The sequence below is a fragment of the Crocodylus siamensis genome, chromosome 2 (genome assembly GCF_052110815.1).
Source record: "Crocodylus siamensis isolate JL-2025a chromosome 2, ASM5211081v1, whole genome shotgun sequence".
Lineage (NCBI taxonomy): Eukaryota > Metazoa > Chordata > Crocodylia > Crocodylidae > Crocodylus > Crocodylus siamensis.
Window position 1 is genome coordinate 141,383,873 of NC_143396.1, and position 13,472 is coordinate 141,397,344.

Below are 13,472 nucleotides of genomic sequence, written 5' to 3' on the forward strand. Positions count from 1 at the left end.
CGTAGGGAAACACGTCTCCAAAGCAGGTAGCAGCCGTGGCACTTGCAGCGGGTTTGCACATTCGCTCTGTCTTTCCCTTAACACCCTGCCCCCCCTTAACGTATATGAGGTGTTAACACTTGCACATATACATATACACCCCCCCTTAATATATAGGGCAGGTTAACACATATGCGCACGTATATGCACACGCCCCTTAGCACACAGGATGATTTAATTTCACCTGGCTTCTGGGCAGTAGCCCTTCAAGCACCTTTCCTTCTCCTTTGCAGTTTTGTCTGCAAACCCCAGGGTTAGGACCTGTGGTTTTCCTACAAAGGCAGCCTGGGTCCCCCTGCATCCTCTGCTTTCTACCAGCTGAGAATTTACAAAAACAGCAATACATGACAGGCCTCTCCATGAGATCAAGAGGAAGCCTTTAAAATCCAACTTTCCACTGAGGTTTGAACATTTATATCCCAGAGGGGCTTGGGTGTGTGTTTTCTTTTTCGTGAACTGCAGCTCACCTCTGTTCTGAATATTCCCCCTGAATGTCCAGGCACAAACTCTTCTGTCACTGGCGTGCTCTTCTCAACCAGGGTGCCCCAAAATCCTGTTCCGAGTGCCATGAGGAGTCAGAAAATAAGCAGGCTTAAAGCTCTTCCCTGCCTGATTGTTCCCCACAGCCCCTCTGCAGGGCAAGAAACAACACTGGAACAAATCCTTTCCTTTTTCAAACAGGATGCCACTCCATTCACAAGAGTTATGGAGCTGTGCCTCCAGTCGAAAGCAAGGTATCCTGAGTCTAAGCAAGTGGAGAAGCACTGCTCTAGGGTCATGTTAGAGATTCAGTTAACTTGATGCAAGCCCTAGTTAGCCTGCAGGTGTGTCAGTATAAAGGTACTTACATGGATTGGTGTGGCTTGTTTCTGCAGCCTCATCTCAGTGTAAACATCTTTATATTGACACGACTGTGTTTAGATCACAGTTTGCTCCAATTGAGTGAAACCTGTTTTTCTACCACCAACTTAACTATATTGCTGCAAGAACTGTGGATACACCAAAAGAAGTTATTTTGTTAATTGGCATTTTGCTCCTTCTAGCAACTGATTATTAAAAAACAGAGAATGCAGAGCCGGATCTTTCTCTTCACATTCTGAATGAGCTGAATGTGCTCTGCTCAGGGTGCCAAACAGCAGAACTGACCTCCATGTGCATGTTATTTGAATTTTCTTCAACTAAAAGAAAAAAGAAGAACAGGAATATATTGATGTCCTAACATAGCATGATGCAGACAATGTTCTTTGGGTAAGTCTGATATCTTTTATTAGACCAACTAAAATAGTTGGAAAAATTCTTGTTTGTGAGCTTTCAGGTACAAACACCCTTCTTCAGACAGAGAAAGCATCTGGAGTTGTTTTGTGCTCTTTCAAGGTTGGATAGAAACCAGAAGCCAATATGCAAATAAGTGGCAGTGAAGGTCAAAGGGGTTAGAGACAATGGGCGAGATACTGCATCCCACACAATTTTCCAGATCTATGCAGGCAAAACCCTGCTGCCGTCTTCTTGGATGATGCCAGCTACTGTTGTTTGAATTCTTGCTTGGCTTAGAATGCACACCAGTGCTACAGAGACATTCACTCGCTGCATCCTTAGTGCCTATACAGTTACCTGGTGGTCCAACTCATTACATTTTTCCCACTGAGGCAACAGGCTAGCAGTGAACTATTGCTTCATTCCTAACTCAGTTGAGGAGGAATTTAATGGAATAGCCAGTCCTTGCAGTTGGCTAGATAATGCAGCCAATTTATTTGCCAATTTCCAAATCCATGGTGGTTAACACCCCTAATCCAGTTTCAATTCCTCCTAACACTGTGGCTATATCCTGCTTTTTCTTGGTAACCATTTGTGTAGAGGCAAAGCAGCTATATAGCTAATTATGCCACTCACTCCCAAGCAAGTGGATGAATGGGGTATAGTCAGCTGGTTTACAGGCCCAAAGTATTTGTCCATTTGATTTTGATTTTTTTTTAAGGCAATTGCCACCTGTTACGCATCCATAGCACTAAAGGATCACCAAAATATAATCAACCTGGAGTTTAACATGGAATACACCTCACACAATTCAATTTAACTAAAATCTAACTTTTTAAATACATTAAATGCATTAATAGTTTCTACATTGAGGGTGTATCTACATATGCCCATATGGCAACATTGCTATGCTGTGCAGTGCTGTGCTTTAGTACTTCTGTGCCAGCTATAGGTATTGTATGGTTTCTGACCCCTTCCCAGTGTTCGCCAGCCTACTGGTGGCAACAAGATGGGATCTAGATTAGGCCACTTGGTCCACCCTCAGACTGTTGACTTCTTTCCTGCCATGACTTTGATGTAATTTTTTCTAAGAAGCAGTTCTCCACAGAACCTTCTAGATTCCTAACCTTGGTCTCTTTGTGGTGCTCTAAAACTTCCCCTTTACCCCATCCTAACCATGTCCTGTCTCAGGCAAGGATGAACATTGTTGAGACTACCAGATGACCAAATTATGCATACTGTCTTAAACAGCCATTGAAATAGGGGTCTCTTTGACTGACCCTTCTAGCCTCCAAGCAACCAGTAATCCAGCTGCTTGCATCAATTATTGTAGAACTTATAATACAAAGTCAGTGTACTGACAGCCTACTTCACGGCCATCATAATATGTCCTTCCCCTAAACAAGGGTCCTGTTGGGCCATGGACTTAGCAAGTCTTAGTCCTTCTACTTGAGGGTTTTAACTCAGTTCCATTAAGCCCAGTGGCTTTCTGTCCTTGGCTAGGGGCCCCAAACAACTACTTTGGGGCTGCCTCTCAGTGCAAAACAGTCTGGGGTGTGAGGACTTGCCCCAAGCTGAGCTCTAGCCTCTGGGGCAGACCTCAACCCTGAAGAGGCAGAGAGTGTGACAGCTTCAGGTTTCTCTGCCCAATCCAACTCCATCCAGGGCCCCTCTGACTTGAGAGTAGTGATGTTTCCAGTTGTCCGTCTGCACACCTGCATTGCTGATCTGGTACCTCCAGGCTGCTGTATCCTGTTGTTTGTGCTCCTCTGAGCTCCACGCCCTTTAAGCTAGACTGGCTGCTTTGCTTCAGTGGCTGTCTGCTCCTTGTCCAGAAGCCACTCAGATGTCTCCCTCTGCTGCAAGCTGCCCTCCTTGTTCCCCTCTCTGAGACCAGAAGTACCTTCCCCAGCATGCTTCCCTCTAATCTGGATCTTCAGGTTGCTCTAGAAGCACTGGGGCATCTCCCGCATGCCACTTCTGGATGTTGCTGGTGCTGGGGTAAGCTGGGGATGCTGATCATCCCTCTCTCTCTCTCTCTCTCTCTCTCTCCTCCTCCTTTTCACAACTTCCTTTTGGAAGTACTAAAGCATAGTGCAGTAGGCATCCCCTACTCCACTGTACAGTGGACACATGGTTATTTTTAGCCGCTACTTTGTCATAGCAGTGCACTATAATGAGGGTGTGTGCCACTACGGTGAAGTAGCTGCCGGTTATGTGTGGATGCACATGGTTGTTGTGTCACTGTTGTGTGTCGCTATGGTGATGTAGCATTACATGTAGACACACCCAGAGAGACGGAGAATGCTTGGTTCAATGGTCTCATCAAATTCCAGATGTTACTGTATTTCACAGAAAAGGTGGACATTCAGTTCCTGAAAGTAGAGGATGGTCATCTGTGGGTAATGGCTGTTTTTCAGTCCAGATGTTGCTGGATGATGACACACACGCAACTTCCTTGTTGCCCTCCTTTTATGCTTTTTCCTCTAATACCTCCTAATTTCCAGGTACCATTGATTGGTTTTCCTGCGATCACTATACTCTTCATGTTTTTATCCTGTCAGCATTTTCCTTTGTTTCAACAAACCCATTGCATGCACACATTTTCATTTGTTCTTTTACTGGTGTCTTAATTTGGGCATGCCAATTAAGGTCTGTTTATCAACTCTGGAAATTCCAAGGGCTCTGCAATTGGGCACTGTCCAACTGGTCCCCTTTTATCACTTTTCATTAACATATTCAATCATGCCATCCCTCTGATTCAGTTGGTTAATGTCAAGTTCTGTTGATTTGAGCTAGTAACAAGGCCTACATTTCACATGCATATGTTGATAATGCTGGAACATAAGCTGCCTGTGCAAATGAGCTCAAGGCTAGCTAATAATGCAAATACAAGCCAAATGAAAAAAGAAAAGTTGAAATAATAAGGCTAGAGAAAAAATTTGGCAATGGTTCAATAAGGTTGAATAAAAAATAAAAGTTCAAATAATACTATAATTCACCACTCAAGCATGTGCAATTAAAGCTAAGTGTGACACGCTATCCTAACAACCTGCTTCAGCGGTTGCTAAATCTAGGGTGCAGACAGAAGTACAGCTCCAAGCTGTAACTCAATAGGATTTGTGCAAAGAGTTCTGAGTTTCAACACTACCCCAGACCAAACAGATGTTCACTGTTGGTTCCAGTGGGGAGGGGAAACTAGCTGCCTGCTCTGAGCCTGCAGCCAGGTTCCCATAGCAAGAGCCAGGCTATCTGCTGTTGTTGTGGGGAAAGTCTTACCTCTTACTCACCTACCATGCCTTGATGTTGCTTTAAACAAAAAGGAGGTTGGAAGGCTACCCTCAGCTCAAAGGGAATCCAGGCAATGACCAAGCCACTCTCTGTCCTATCTGCTGGGGCCCTTTTGATTCTATTAGTGCCTATAGGCACCAGGTGCCTTAAGGGATGTGTTCATGGCCCTCAACCACCCCTGTAGCTACACCCTCACAGATGTTACTCGTTATCAGCTCAACAGGGCAATCTGTTCCACCTCGATGTGTGCCCCTTCAGGCCTCAAAGCCTTCATAGGAGCTTCAGCCTTCCTGGGTTTGGCTCCTTTTATCTAACTGGGCCTGTTGCCTGAGGTCCACTCTCTGGGGACCTTGGCTTCTGTGCCCCAGTCCTCCTAGGTCCTCCCAGGTGCTGCTGCTTAGGTGAGCTGTCCACAACCCTTATCTCAGCTGGTTGGTTGCTTATACAGCAGGCTAGTTGACCTTGTTTCTCCCTTTTTAATAACAGGAGCCTCTGGCTCCTTGATACAGTGACCAAAACCCATGGCTACCAGCCATGCAAACTGAGGAAGATGTATTCACTTTCTGCCCAGGAATTAAAGCAGCTGCCCAGGGCAGGAGAGCCCTGAGAGACCCACATTCTAATTTCATATCCTAAAGAAGTGAGATTTCCCAGTAAGACCAGGACATGGGGCAACCACTTGCCTTCTCTCAATGTGCTGTTCCCTCAGGTCTTATCTATCAGGAATTCTTTCACTTTTCAAAGGAGAGAGTCTTCTTCTGATCCAAGGCAGAGGGAAAACACCTGGCTATCACTGCCCTGGTCTGGTTTGTCTAGTGAGCAAAGTCTGTGGCACAGGCTTCCCTGTTGACTGTGTTGTTCTCTGATGCAGCTTAGTGCTGGAGGGAGCTGCTCTCATGCCTGGCAATCCAGGAAGTTTTTGGAGAGTGCTGGGGACATCTTCCTAGTACAAGTGCTGGAACAGCTGACTAGGGGCCATACTCTTCTTGACCTGCTGTTCACAAACAAGAAAGAAGTGGTGGGGAATGTAGTAGTGGATGGCAACTTGGGCAGCAGTGACCATGAGATGATTGAGTTCAGGATCCTGGGGAAAGGAGGGATGCAGAGCAGCAGAGTAAGGACCCTGGACTTCAGAAAAGCAGACTTCGACTAGCTCAGGGAACTCATGGGCAGAAGCCCCTGGGAAAGCAGTCTGAGGGAGAGAAGGGTCTAGGAGAGCTGGATGTACTTTCAAGAAGTCTTACTGAGAGTGTAGAAACAAACCGTTGTGATGCACAGGAAGACCTGCAAGTATGTCAGAAGACCAGCTTGGCTTAGCGGGGAATTGTTCAGTAAATTGAATCACAAAAAGGAATCTTATAAGAAGTGGAAACTTGGACAAACAACTAGGGGGAAGTAGAATAGCATTGCTCCAGCATGCAGGGAAGAAGTCAGGAGGGCCAAAGTGCAATTGGAGTTGCAGCTAGCAAGGGATGTGAAAGGTAACAAGAAGGGTTTTTAGAAGTATGTCAGTAGCAAGAGGAGAATCAGAGAAAGTGTGGGTCCCTAACTGAATTGGGGAGGCAATCTTGTGACAGAGGATGCAGAAAATGCTGTAGTGCTTAATACTTTCTTTGCCTCAGTCTTCACAGGTAAAGTCAGCTCCCAGACTACTGCACCAGGCAGTACAGTTTGGGGAGGAGGTGGACAGCCAACAGTGACAAAAGAACAGATCAGGGACTATTTAGAAAAGCTTGACATATAAAAGTCCATGGGCCAGGTGAGATGCACCCGAGGGTGCTGAGGGAGTTGGCTGATGTGATTGCAGAGCCACTGGCCATCATCTTTGAAAACTCATGATCAGGAGAGGTCACAGATGCCCTTTTCCAATCAAACATAGTGCCCATATTTAAGAAAGGGAAAAAGGAGGATCCAGGGAACTACAGATCAGGCCAGTCAGCCCCTCACCTCAGTCCCTGGAAAAAAAATCAAAGCAGATCCTCAAGGAATGCATTTCTAAGCACTTAGAGGAGAAGACAGTGATTAGAAACAGTCAGAAGGGATTTACCAAGGGCAAGTCATGCCTGACCAACCCGATTGTGTTCCATGATGAGATGACTGGCTCTGTGCATGTAGGGAGACAAGTTGATGTGGTACATTGATTTTAGCCAGGGTTTTGATATGGTGTCCCACAACATTCTCATTGGCAAGCTAAGGAAGTATGGGCTGGATGAATGGATTGTAAGGTGGGTAGAAAAATGGCTGGAGCATTGGGCTCAAAGAGTAGTAATCAATGATTTGATGGCTAGCTGGCAGGCAGTATCAAGTAGGTGTAGGTCCTGGAGTCGGTTTTGTTCAGTGTCTTCATTTGTGACCTAGAAGATGCCATAGACTGTGTGACCGCCGGGTCTCAACTGCCCGGTCACGTGCAGCCTTGGTTTGAGTAATGGATGGTGTATGCCTTATGGACTCCCATAAATTGCCGAGTAGATGCTCACTCCTTGAGTAGTTTTCCCCGATCTTGCCTGCCATGACTTTGAGTGTTTCCCAGTGGAGGGCTGACTACCTGGGGTCCTCCTGCGGCACGTGGTCTGCCCAACGGTCACTTGCAGAGCTCTGCCACCCCTATACCCCAGCCTTACGCTGCCTTGATGGGTCACTCAGTCTTCTTGGCCATGTTCCCTTTCTCATACAGCTGTGGGGCCTCTTAAGTCCCTTCCTGTCCTGGGTATCAGCTCTTGAGGCCAATTCGCTTACCCTGACCTGGGTCGTCTGTGTTCGGAGATCCTGTCGTGAAACCTATTCTTGCCCTAGAGTGGACTACCTCCCTAGGGACTGAATTCCAACGTAATGCCCTACGGGCCCTGCACCGATTATTCTATTCGTATCGGCCACTCCTGTTTCACAAGTGCTTCACACGGGGAAACACAAAAGAAAAGCACAAAACAACACTTTTACTGTATTGCTGGGAATCTAGGTAGCCCCCTCTTTTGGTCCCTTACCTCAGGGTACTGGCTGCCTAATTCCCTATGATCTAGCTAGGGGATGACCCCTATTCAGGGCTGTGTACCTGTGACTTCCTGCTCAGGTCATCTTCCCCCCTTTTCCTGCTTCTTCCCAGGACCCGGTGCTGCCCCACTTCTCTCCATTCTGGAGCGTCCCGATCCAGGAGCCTCATGGTTCCTCTGCATATGGCTGGCTACCTTCTGTATTCAGGGCAGCTCTTCCTGCTTCTTCTGCCAGGACTCTCCCAAAGGGGAAAATTCCTCCTCTTCCCAACTGGTCCCAATACTCCCACCTGCTATGGTGTGGGTCTTCACATCCCCTTCTCTACTTCCTCTGGTGCTGCTGCCTTTGCTGATTGCAGGGGCTGCTTCTGGCTTGTCTCCTGCACTGTCGAGCCATTCCCTGCCGCTGCTACTAGGATCAGCATCAGGAGCCTCCTCTGGCTCCTTGTCTGGTGCACCTTCCTCCCTGGGGGATTCCCGGAGTGGGTCCTGTGGCTATACCCTCCTCATGTCTGCTCTTCCATTGCTCCACTGGTGGTCATTTTTATCCCTGCTGGCCGGCGATTCCTGATGACGTCATTGGCTGGCCGAAGCTGGACAAAGATGCGGCTGACAAGTCGCCCAGCCTTCTCTCCCCATTCTGGCTGTGCCGCGGCTCCTGCTGCGGGTAAGTTTTTCCTTGTTTTAACTTTTATGTTTGTTCCCTGTCCTTCTTGTTTATCCTGCTCCCTGGGACTTTCCTTTTTATTTCGGGGTGCTTCCCCCTATTCTTTCCCAGGACAGACTGCACCCTCAGCAAGTTTTCAGATTCCAGCGAGTTGTGGGGAGTAGTAGATACTCTGGAGGGTAGGGCTAGCATTGAGAGTGACCTAGACAAATTGGATGATTGGGCCAAAAGGAATCTCACAAGGTTCAACAAGGACAAGTGCAAAGTCCTGCATTTAGGACGGAAGAATCCCATGCACTAGTACAGGGTTGGGGCTGACTGGCTGGGGAAAAGGTCTGCAGAAAAGGATCTGGGGGATACAGTGCACAATAAGCTGAATATGAGACAACAGTGTGCCCTTGTTGCAAAGAAGGCTAACAGTATACTGGGCTGCATCTGTAGGAGTGTTGCCAGCAGGTCAAGGGAAGTGATTATTCCCCTCTATTCAGCTATTCCCTGATCTGAATCTATTTCCTGTGGAGTTCCCTATCTAGAAAACACCTGTTTTATCAATTAGGCTGTAGTAAGTCCAGTATTATTTTTGGTGGGTATTCTTTGGAACCACCTAGTGAAACTCTCTACAATTACCAGAGGCCACATCTGGAGTACTGTGTTCGGTTTGGGGCCCTCTACTACTGAAAATCCTTCAGTAGTGGACGAATTGGAGAGAGTCCAGCAGAGGGCAACAAAGATGGCAAGGGGGATGGTACACATGACTTATGAGGAAAGACTGAGGAAACTATATAGTATAGAGAAGAGGAGACTGAGAGAAGTTTTAATAGCAGTCTTCAACTACCTGAAGGGAGGTTCGAAAGAGGATGGAGCTGGACTGTTCTAGTGGTAGATGACAGAACAAGGAGCAATGGTCTCAAGTTGCAGCAAGAGAAGTTTAGGTTAGATTTTAGGAAAAATGTTCTCACTAGGAAGGTAGTAAAACAGTGGAACAGGTTACCCAGAGAGGTGGTGGAATCTCTATCACTGGAAGTTTTTAAGACTCAGCTGGATAATGCTTTGGCTGGGATGGTCCTGCTTTGAGCAGGAAGTTGGACTAGATGACCTCCTGAGGTCCCTTCCAACCCTAATTTTCTACGATGTTATGATTAGTGCATTCTACTTGCCCAGAACTTTGGAGATACCATGCAATATGCAAGTGCTGCTTGATGTTGAATGCTTGGCACATGCTTCATACTATTTCTGCCATAAAATGTGATCCCTGATCTGAATCTATTTCCTGTGGAGTTCCCCATCTAAAAAACACCTGTTTTATCAGTTAGGCTGTAGTGAGTCCAGTATTATTTTTGGTGGGTATTCTTTGGAACCACCTAGTGAAACTGTCTATAGTTACCAGACAGTACTTATTCCCTCTGGTCATTTGAGGGAGAGGTCCAATGTAATCAATCTGAATTCATGCCTATGAGCCTGTAATGTGCTGATGAAACAAGGGACCTTTTTAACCTGTCTGTCAGGATTGTTAGCAGTGCACAGCAAGCAATTTAGCACATACCACTCTACATCCTTTTTCAGATTAGGCCACCCTCCTGCTGCCTTTATTTGTTGGACTGTTTTGTCTGTTTCTGAGTGACCCCACCATGAATTAAGGTAATTAATTCAGTTTGCACAGCAGAGGGCACTAACCAAATAGGACATTCATTTCCCTTTTAAGTCAGTGCTACCCCGAGGTTTCTTTCCAAAATCTCCTTTTTCCTTCCTGTGCCTGACCTACTAGATCTTGGATAGTTTTGCCTTGTGCTTGGAGGTGCCTTGTGCTGGGAGGTCTAAAGTGGTTACCTTGTCCTTACAGACTTCAGCAGCTATGGCTGCAGTACCACTGCTACTTTCTTTTGGTTCAGTCCATAAGTTAGACTCTTTAGCTTCCTGTTTTGATTATTACACTTAGCTTCCTCTGTTCCCTTCTTGTGTGCCTTTACCTTATGCTCTCGCACTGCTCCTGGTCATCCTTTTGGTAGATTCCAAGCATACTTTAATTTCTGAGTGTGAGCTATCAGCTTCCCATCTGCTGTTTGGAAGTATTTCTGCTCCCAGACAGGCAACCAATCAACCTAGGGCATGTACCACCCAGACACAGTCAGAAAATATAGTATCTTCTTCTGCTACAGGAGTGTTTTCTAAGGCTTCTATGACAGCTACTATTTCAGCAGCCTGGGGTGAGTGAAGGGTACAACTTCCCTTTAAGATAGTATTGTGGTCATTTACTAGAACAGAAGCATATCCTGTACATGGGGTAACTTGCTCATAAAAGCTAGACCCATCCACAAACCAAAATCCATTGACTCAATTGCTGCACCTTTTGTAAGGTGGCTCCTCCAACAAAAGAAGTGTGGCAAGGAAGGGGTGTGGGCAATGGACACTCACAGTAAGGGTCTCCAGGACCACAACTGAACAAAACCTGGGTGTCATGATAGACAACAAAATGAACATGAGGCATCTTGAGCAAGGATAAGGCTGTCATCTTCCCACTCTACTCGGCCTTGGTGAGACCGCAGCTGGAGTACTGCATCCAGTTCTGGGTGCTGCACTTCACAAAGGATATGGAGAAGCTTGAGAGAGTCCAAAGGAGGGCCATGCACAGGATTATAGGCCTTGAGATCAGGTCATATGAAAAGGGGCTGAAAGACTAGGGACTTTTCAGCCTGGAGAAGAGAAGACAAGGGGGGACTTGGTGGCAGCCTGTAAGTACATCAGGGGCATACATCAGGGCCTGGGAGAGCATCTATTCACCAAGGTGTCCTGGGGGAGGATAAGATATAAAGAGCACTGATTGAAGATCGCTTCAGGCTAGACATGAGGAAAAACTTCTTTTCAAGTTGAGTGTCAAGGGTTTGAAACAGGCTCCCACCAGAGGTGGTACAGTCATCTACCTTGGCAATCTTCAAAAAATGTCTCAACATCCATCTCGCTGGGGTTCTCTGATCCCATCGGTCTTTCCTGCCCAAGTGCAGAGGGGTTGGACCTGATGATCTGTAAATTTCTTCTAGCCCCTAACAACTATGAAACTATGAAAAAGACCACGTCTTCCCTGGCACCAATTCCTTTAACAACTGTGTTTCTACATTCCTGTTCAAAAGATTCAGGGTCCAATTTTGGTAGCTGAGGGTTGGACACTCCTCCTTCTTGTACCCTTCTAGACAGAAGGTATTTTAGAGGTGTATGGGTCATTCTAAGAACAGTAGGTGCTAGCCCTGTTAGGTATTCCTGATGCTGTAATGCCCACACCAATGCCAGTACCTCCTTTTTGCAAGGGCTAAAGATCTTTTAAATCTCATTTAGCTATCTGGAGGCATATGCTAGTGACTTTCTTGCTGGTTCTAAGTCTTGGCTCAGGACAGCACCAATTCCTTGCACAGTCATGACCAGTTCCAGGACAAGCAGCTGGTCAGGTTGTGGATAAGCCAGAGCTGGGGCTTGAAGTAGTGCATCTTTTGGTTACTTGACTGCTTGATATAGTTCTGGTCCCCATTTCCAAGGAACTCATTTCTTGAGGGATTTATAGAGTGGAGCTGCCCTCTCAGTATACCCCTCTATAAACTCTCTGGAAAATCTAATCAAACCAAGAAAACATCTTAAGGCTGTAATATTATGAGGGACAGGGAGTTTACAGATCACCTCTATCTACCCTTTCCCTAGCAGGTGTCCTTTCTGATTGGCCCAACTCTGCCTCTAGGTATCTCTTTGAAAGTTGCACCAACTGAGCCATGTGAGGATTTATTTTAAACCTAGCCTGTTCACTAATTTTTAAATGTTCTTTTCTGCCTAAACACCTTTTCTGTGGGCTCCTGTCACCAGAACATCATTCCTATATGACATCACTTGTTTTTAGTCATTGGGATCCAAACGATCTGACATCTTTACAGTGTGACTGTGACAACTTGTTGGGGCTTGAGGAAACCCTGTGGCACCCTGGTTTCACACCGAAGATATACGGTCACTCATGAAAAGTAAAAGCAAACTTATACCAGGAATCAGGGTGTAGTTGTAGGGTTAAAACTTACTTTACCAAAATGCTTAGTGTAAACAATGCCATTTTATGCTTCAATATAATTATTGCACACTGAAAACTGAGGTAACCGATTTTATTACTTATTTGTAAACCCTGTCAGTGAGCAGGTTGCAAAAAGATGTAGTTTGACATTTCAGACATGTCAGTGAGCAGGTAGTGAAAGGATGTGGTTTGGCACTTCAAAATTCAGTGAGCAGTCGAGGCAGCAGGATGCAGGTGAAACTTAAACACGATTGGATGCTGGTATAGTATAGTTGGTGACCGCAAAGATTGTTTTTCCATGCCAATAAACCACAAGTTAAATTTCCTGTGCTACCAAAGATTAAAGCTGTAAAATATGTTTGGTTCACTCTCAAAAGCACAGTAACACCCCTTTGAGAAAACATAAGATGCCTGAGCAACTCTAACAAATCAGAAGTGCTGAAATTTGCTGAACTGTGCTTAAAACACCCTGCCAAGCTTTTTTAACTCAACTTCCAGCAGACTCTGAAAATATTGACACTGAAGTCCTCCACAGCTTGCAATTACATCTCTGCAATATGTTACATTATACTGTATGTGAAGCAAGCTTGTAGTTTTTTAGCACATCAAGCCAATTGCAGAAATGATTCTTTGGTCTTTGTTACGGGGTGGGGCCCAGGAGTGGCTGTGATCTCTCCTGTGCCCCTACCGTGCCAAGTTGCCCTTCCAGCACCCTCTTCTCACCTGCCACGTCTTTGCTGTTTATGTAATATTAATGGGAGGCTGCCTTTCCTGGGCTTCTCGGACCCGGTGCTCTTGCCCTATATGGATATCTCTTGGTGCACCCACCCTAGGGCGTCGCGTGGCTCCTTCCGCCCCCAATACCACGCCCAAGCCTTGCCGGTGTTCCGGACGTTCTCGTGTCTCTATGTACATGCCCTCCCTGGGCCCTCTCTGGTATACGTACCCTCTTCTGGGCCTCTGATGTGTGTGCCCTCTCCGGGACTTTACCCACACACCCTGCCCTTTCTGGGCTCTTGCTTGCACGCTCTGCCCTTCTGGGCCGTTTAGACTTGCCCTCACCCCTTTCAGGGGCTTCCCGATCAACTCGCCCCTGTCTGGGGTTCTCCCGTATCCTCGTCCTCACCAGACACTCTAATCTTATGCTTGCCCTTTCCAGGGCCTCTCCAGGGTCTCCCCCAATATACGTGCCCCC